Here is an 8,568-nt window from a genome sequence, read left to right as displayed (position 1 = left end):
AATAAGTATAGTATGAAAGGAAAATTGGAAAATTAAGATAAAGATAAGAAATCAGTATGAGGTTATTCCAATTTCTTAGAATCATTGTGTTCAGGAGATATTGAAAGGTGGATTTTCATTCTTAAAGGAATTGGTGCCGAAAAAATTGATATTTTAGTGAAACATTTTTATTTAATTTTTCTAATTTTGATGTTTTAATTCACTTTTGGCTACTTTTATAGGAGGCTCTTTTAAAACAAAGATTAAAATATTCTAATTGTTTCATTCTATATTTGTTTAAGAAATGTTCAAAAGCTTGATTTTATGTGTAGTAGCGTATTATCTATATCCGTTTATATTGGAAACTTTTTTGAAACCTTTCTCTGTAAGTATTTTAATCTGTATCTTAACAATCTGTATTTGACAATGAAACATACATTTGAGTGTTGTAAAGATCTCCTATCTATGCCAAGAGCAGGCCCATAGTACTCCGTGTGCGTATGTAAAGCACTCGGAAGAAAGGGTGGGAGGTAATGAACTCGCATCAATCAAAATTCATGTTTTGATTGAATTAATGCGTTTCAGAAGAAAGAACATCATTTGAAAGTCAATTTCTCTACTGTGGTCTAATTTATTACGAAACAGTACTGTACAACGGTGAAACTATTCAAAATAAATTTACACTATCCCTGTAAGTATAGATTCGAGAAGCGAATTTGATAAGAAAGCTGAAGTTATATTAAACGTTGTTCCGTTGTTCTGGCCAGCTAGAAGACTCCTTCTTTTATTTTGACAGTGATCGATGTCCATGTTATTTCACATCCAGCCGCTCTAAAAATGATCCCTATTTTTTGAACGGAGAAAGCTTTGAAGAGCCTCGGCAAAACTGATCGTATAGTAAATATTTGTAAAGTTCAGTTATGAAAAATTGTTTATTTCAACCTGAGAGTCGTAGTAGTAGAGAAAAATATTTGTGTCAATGTTTAATATTACACTGTAGTATTCCACTATTTAATATTATAACAATATTTAACACGATATAACCAATAACACCTTGTATTTTGTATTGTTCTTCTAATTCTTCTTTATTATTATTTGTTTCACTCGTGATTGTTGATTATTAATCATAAGATAGAAATCATGGAATCAGGAATGATATTTTTATCATAGATCTTATCAACATTGAACGTGTATAAGTTAAAGAAAATTTCTCACCTTTGAATAGAATTGTTAATTTCGAAACAAAATTATATAAAACATAATTCTTTAGAGAAAAAACAATTACCTATACACGACGATAGCGGCGAAATATTAACCAATAAAAAACATAAAGACCTTATGCATCATGGAAGCAGAGGCATTAAAGCAAACATTTTGAAAAACAATTTCACCAAGATGTATTTCCGTAAAGATCCGCGGGTAAATCGAGTTCAGAAATAACTCTCGGGAATGGAAGAACACGCGAGTGCACGATTCAGCTTGAGAAACAAAGCGGTATAATTGCAGTCTAAACGTTCTCGTCATTTCTGGTACAATCAGCAGCGGACGACGTTAAAAGCAGTCGTAAAAAGAGAGCGAAAAAAAATGAGAGAAATAAGGAATGGGAACGTTATACAGATAGGTATATCACTCGAGCGTATTGGACGGAGTCACGATTCTTTTTTCCTTTTTCCATCTCTCTCTTCATACCAGAGAGGATCTGCAACAAGGCTAAACGTATCTATTCGATGAGCGTTTGTAATAAACACTGGTGAAGAACGCTTGAAATAAAAATTTCATTCAGATGGTTACCTGTGGAAAACTGTTACCAGTATACTCTGCAGCCGGGTTTCAGCCGGAAATGCGAAATGCGAAACCGCTAATTGAACGAGTGGATATGAAAACGTTTTCACATATCAAGTGAAATAGCGACTTCATTTTGTAACTGGAATTTAAGCGTCGGAAAAATTGCCAAGTCAATTAATTTTTTCTAGTTACGCGAAAGGAAAGGAAGTTTGTAAATTGAATTTTATTCTTGAATAAATTCAATATTCTTCTGTACATCGAAATTAACATTCTTATATGTAACAATTTATACACACGAGGAAATATCGTTCCATTAATCGAAAACAGCATGCACAGGATAAAATCGAAGATCCACAAACGTCAAAGGACAGCATCTGCAACGCAAGATGCAAACAACTGTCACCTTTAACCCCGTCGCCACTCTAAATATCGCTGAACAGCGCGTGGAAACGCGAACGTGTAATTTAAATTTCACGAACAGAGTCTGCACTAGCGTTATTGTTTGCACCTCACGTCCTAGTTTTTCACGAGCTGTCTCTCATTCTGCGAGAGTCGACGGAACGCGTTCTGGAGGCAGTGATCAAAGTTGTCACGGCATGTAGATATCTGCGACAGAAACGGATGCGCTTTTCTTTCGTGGAAAAAGTCGATCTGATAATGGTCCGTTTCATCGGTTGTTAGCATTATATCCGGCAACTGGCTCGTCTCGTTGCCAGTCTCTGAGCGATTCCTCTTGCTGCCTCGTTTCATCAACTGCGCGACCGGTTGAATACACCCCGTTCCCCTTTTGTTCGGTTTAATAATCACAAGAATATAATTGCCATTGAAATTTTTAACCAAAAGTCCTTATTTCTTTGGTCGCATGATCAGTCAAGGGGCTAGATATTCGACGATTCAGCCGCATTCAACCATCGTAGCAGCCGCCTTCGCATTTTGTTCCCTATTCAGCCGCCATTCGCCTTTATGTTTTGCGCACTTAATGCGGCCACGAGTGCAGGACAAATTCGCAGTAAATCGTTCATAAAGACAGTGCCCCAGTGGTGCGGTTGAATATCATCGTGTTTGCACTTTATTTGAATTTCAATGCTAAAGAAGACCAACACCAATCCGTGGCATGCTTCTAGGGTTAACCGATCCCGAATGCCCGCGTTACCGGAAAACTGTGCAACTTCTCATTAGCGTTGTACATTTCCAACCGTGTTGCTTTCTTTGACCGATGTTCGCCGAATGAATGATCCTTTCACTAGCAAGACACAAACGAACTCTTCGTTTCATTACCGATCTTCTCTCTCCATGGAAGCTTAATGTCAATGCTCTGTCATAGGGCCTTCAGGCATATCGTAGAAAGATTGTGGTATACAGATCGTGTGATTCTTGTCCCACAATAGTTCTTTCGCTTTGGATTAGTCTGTTTGGATTCTAAAGGATTACTTCTTGTGTACTCTCAGACAGTTTGCTTTATTGTCGAGATTGTATCGTGGTTTTTCGGCTATTAACGCGGGCTGCAAAGTTCATCTCAAGGTTTCTTGTCTGGCTTGTCTTTTTTTACTATGATGTTTGAGGTAACCTGTGCAAGTTATAACGTTGAGTCGCTCCGAATAGATGGGAATATTTGAAAGGAAAAGGAAATGGTTTATTTCACTGAAGTTAAAATATTGTAAATTGTTAGAAGGCAGACACGTGCACATATACGTGCGAAAGTATTTGGATACTTATCATAGAAAATTTTTATCTGTATACATTACAATACATAACAATATATTAGATTGAATTGATTATCATAATTAAGTGCTTATAAATTTTTATGTAACTTTGCTTTCAATTCCATTGCGATTTTATAAATCGGAGTATGGTTAATACGTACATATGTATATATACACATTAAGTTTATGAACATATATGTACATTTATGAATATATATGTATAATCATAAAGTTTAATTTATGAAGGACATTGTACGTTTCCGAGGGGGCGAAAATATATAGAACGTATTTTATACGCAGCGAACAATATTTAAAACGTGAACACACTGCGAAGTTTGGCGAATGTCTGGGACAACGTGCACTTTGAATAATGCTAGTTCTGCAAGCAGAAATGGCTTTCATTTATCAGAGAATACAACGACTGAGTAGCTTAATTACGCGCCACGTGAAAAAGAAATAATGAAACACGTACACATAATGGCATGTATACTCCATGCGTTCCGATAATATTTGGAAATATACAATGGGAATGTTAGCAATTTCAGTTGTTTAAACGATATATAAACATAACTGTGAACGTTTATCACGAGTTATAAAAATGCACTGAATTTTATATTTCTATGTTAACGGAACCATCGACGTTAGTAATTCGTAATCAGACTTAATTCCTTTTTAAAAATGTAATATATTAGTGTTAAGAAAGATAGAACGAAGATTTTAATGACAACTAGTGTCTACTATGTGAAGTAAGAAATATTTTCTCAAAATAGATTCTATAATAAATTCTTTCGATGGAGAATACACAATCTTGTATGTCTTCACAAATAACATTTCAACCGCTTAATGTACAACTCTTGTAAGTCTATTATTTGCCTATTTGGTTTACCAGCGCATATCGAAAGCATAGCCTTCATTCTGTTTTGTGCAGACATTGTATAAATATATCTTCATTAGTATCTCTCACAAAATTTTTACTTTAATCCAATTTTATCCAGTAATCTACTTTTTTGACTTACACCAATTTTGCATTAAACGGCTTCATTAATTTGTCAGATTAACTTATTAGGAATATCGATAAATAATGTGGTTGAGTTATATTTTCAATTAATAGGAAATTTATGTAACAGGAATATTTGAAATTATACATATCTCGATTTATCAAATCGTCTTATAGAAGACGAAGTAAAATTATCAATTAGTGCAATTTCTACTTCGTTAATGACAATCTTCAGTTACGATACAATATTTTTCAAATTATTTTCCATATTTACATTTAATCCTTCTTCATCTACGCCGAAAATTGTTATAACATGATCAATTAAATTTTAATATTCACAGAAATAAGTTGAGAAATTCTCCAAAACTTCATCGTACAAATACTCAATCGCGATACTTTTACAAACATTGTAATATATTTACGATGCTGCAAAATCGTTACAAAAGTATCATACCGAGAAAAGCTTAATCGCCTTTTACCAGTATAATATAGTGTGAAATGATTAAATATTCGAAATCTCATTTCTTAAGTAGCTAACATTGGCCACATAAAACCACTTAAACCATATCCAGACTAACAGAAAGAAAATCTTATGGGGTACATGTGTGTAAACATTACATATACATCACTATAGTGTACACGTATATACCCGGCATTAAATGTATAGTTATAAAGTGGAGGAAACATTTCGTGTTTCGCCTAAGTGAAAAGATCTACGAAAAAGAAGAGACAAGAAACAAGACGCTCGATTCCATGGTAACTAGTGAATAATACGAGGTACGTTGTATTGTCAGTCTTGAAGGAAATTCTAGGGTAAACCAAAGACACGCTAACATTCTCAGCAGCTAGTAAAGGCAGACTGAATTCGAGTAGGCAGAGGATGAAGGAACTGTGCAGCGCTCTGCTCCTGTCTATCCGGTTGCCAGTGGCAACCAGCTAGCTGCAACGACGACGACCTATTAGACTTTCAGAAGGGTGGTTGATCATCGAGCACATACCACGATCCAGAGTTTACACATCGTAGACAAATACCCCGCGCAGCCCTTATGGTAATACTCTAAACCTTCGGCACGGCTCGTATACGGCGACGAATGCGAGCGTAAGTTTATTACAGGGATCAGGGAAGCTTAAATTCAGATTGTCCGATGTTTCCCAGCAAACTTCGGACAATTATACCTGCGAACTGGAACGCTTTCGGATGATCACTGTAAACCAGCCAATACGAATCGGATATGCTTTAAATGATAATAGACGCGGGAAAATGTTGAAGTTTCATTTCCTTAAATGTGCGACGCGAGGAATGATTTCTATTATTTCAGTTTGCTTTCAGAGGTCAGTACCTGCAATCGTTGCAGAATGTATTTTAGATTGTTTTGTCGGTTCCGATAAATGGAATTTGCAAACGATGATCGTTTATTGTCAACGGCGCGATAGTGTGGGATTAATTTAGATTTAATTACGTAGAATCCGTGACTATGTTACTGACGTGCTTGGTTAAAGGAAATAATTCTTGAATGGTCACTGTTTGCAACAGACTGTACATTATCGTGAATAAGCAATGATTGACAATAAACACAATACAATCAAATACAATACAATCATGATGAAACATCAGTTCAGTTTATAATTATAGAAAAGAAAACGTCGAGAAATATCCTAGTGCTCAAGAATACACGAAGATACCGAGTATTGTCGCATTTTTTTAATTCTAAGGAGAATGAAACTTGTAATATCAATATAACAAAACAATACAGCATGAGTGATTAATTATATTTCATAATTTTTTCTTTAATTACTTTTTGTTAGTGATTCATGATTGACGTAATGTATATTGTTCATAAAAATTAGTAAATTCAATTGTTCTTTTTTTTAACGAGAAATTTCAGTAGAAATATTCAATCTTGGTTTCATGATTTTTAAATTGTTTAATTAGACGTGTTCCCGTTTTACTGTCCGCTTCAACGTTATTAAGCATAGTTATATATTTCGTATTCGGTCTTTGCAAGTTCTTCTTCAAGAGAGAGAGAGATTATGTTTCTCTCACCCTGGCCTCTTAATAAGATACCTCTTCTACAGTTACAACTTTTGATTAAATTTGAAGAAAGAAATAATATTTTCGTCACGGGAAGATTCTGAATCAAATGCAATCATATCATTTCATATATAAATTTAATAAAGTTACATTGCGTTATTTTCGTACCATAAAAATATCTATTTAACTTATTGAATAATAATATCGTATGTATAATAATTAAACTGCGGCTTTTTATCCATTGATGGAAAATTTAAGTAGACAAAAATAGATGGAATATACACAATATGTCGTAATGAACAAAATATCAATAACGTATGTAATAATTAAACAATAAATTACTTGACAATTTAAAATTTTCGATTAATATTCTTTTTTCTTTTCTAAAAGTAAAAAGAATAATTTTTTTTTTTGTAAAACAGAATTTTAGGTAAAAACGTTTAACAAACAACGGGCGGTACAAGAGAAACTTGGCCCATGAAAGAGCGTACCCACTTTCATCTTGCCACATTAACGTTCATATTTATCGTTCATAGCCGAGGCGAGAATAAAGTCAGCAAATGCAAATTTTGAAATGAGTAAAACAGTACCACGTAAAGTGTAAAATAACACGGGCCGCCTTTAAAACCCGGAGACATGATCTCTTTTTTATGGAAATTTCACTTTACGGAAGAACTTTAAATGTAAAGGTTGAAAAAATATAAGGAGAGGCTATCTGTTATTACCCTAAACATACGAACGTCATAATTCGAACGAGTATAATTTCTATGTTGGCGTGTAACCATGTTTTTGTTTCCTTGTAAATGTAACTTTCTTTTTCTCACCCTCGGTTCTTTTCGCAAAGTCCATCAGCTTACACCGTTTTCCACGATAAATATTATCTTCCGCGTATTCGTGGCGGATCGCCACGAAAAATAATCTTGGCCGCCATATGTATACGACGTTTTTATTGGCGCGTCCACTAAAAAGCATTTCCATTATTTCTGACTATCCGCCAATCTGAACTCCATGTAAGCAAAATCAACAGCTAGAGCTTCATAAATTCGAGAGTCATCGTTATTTCACCACCGCACTCGCTGATAGATCGACTTGTCTGGCTGAATTGCGTGTCAAGATTTGATAAATTCCATTCTCAAATAGGGAAAAAGAATATATCCCTCTAAAGTTTTTGATGTAATTTACGCGCCATTATCAGAGCAGGTCTAACTTGAAAATAATAACGCTATTAATCTGCGAAATGTAATTTGGAATTAGTAATGGGAAAGTAAGTTTAACAACTGTTTCGTTTAATAGCAATAATTCAACGTACTTTAATGTGATTAATTATTTCGATAGTTGAAGATTATTACAGGAATTAAATAGGATATTTGTTCGAAATTGAAATGTATTTGGAACTATGAAAGTTCAAATATCTACTGTTTAACGTTTACCAATTGCACTAGTTGCAAAATTTCTCGAAGTTTTAATCCCAAACGTTTCCCAAATTTCTCATTTTATTTCTCTTCTTCGTTCAATTTTAAATTTTATATTTCTTCTTCTTCGCGTTGAACATAATAAAGGTAAGTTAAAAATATAATATTTTTCCAAAATATATTTTTTTAGTAATATTCCTATTATAAATTGCCTGAAACAATTAATTTGCGATGATATTATAACAGGACAATAGTATTTAAAAAGATACACATAAAATGAAGTTTCATCTATGATAGTCATAAAGAAAGATACGAAACTTACAGTACTATATTTGACGATATATCTTAGGTTGTGTTGTAAAGAATTGAAACACGATGTGTGAAAATATCATCCGTTTTGTTCATAATACATAGTTCGGAATGAAGTTCCTTTAATCTCATTCTGTCAACCGAACTGACCCTAGCTTTTATCGAACTTCAAACGTTATCTACGCATACTTCCTTAAGGCGACATTATTGAAAATTTATCTTCAACGCTGTGTTTCGATTTACCAGCTTCGACATATTTCAATATATCTGCCTGTCGTCCATGTTGTCGCCGATGTATTCTCGTAATCTCGAGATATATCGCCACGTGTACATCCACGTATCAGTGCTCAC

The sequence above is a fragment of the Bombus pyrosoma genome, linkage group LG9 (assembly GCF_014825855.1).
Source record: "Bombus pyrosoma isolate SC7728 linkage group LG9, ASM1482585v1, whole genome shotgun sequence".
NCBI lineage: Eukaryota > Metazoa > Arthropoda > Insecta > Hymenoptera > Apidae > Bombus > Bombus pyrosoma.
Note: the sequence above shows the minus strand (reverse complement) of the source record.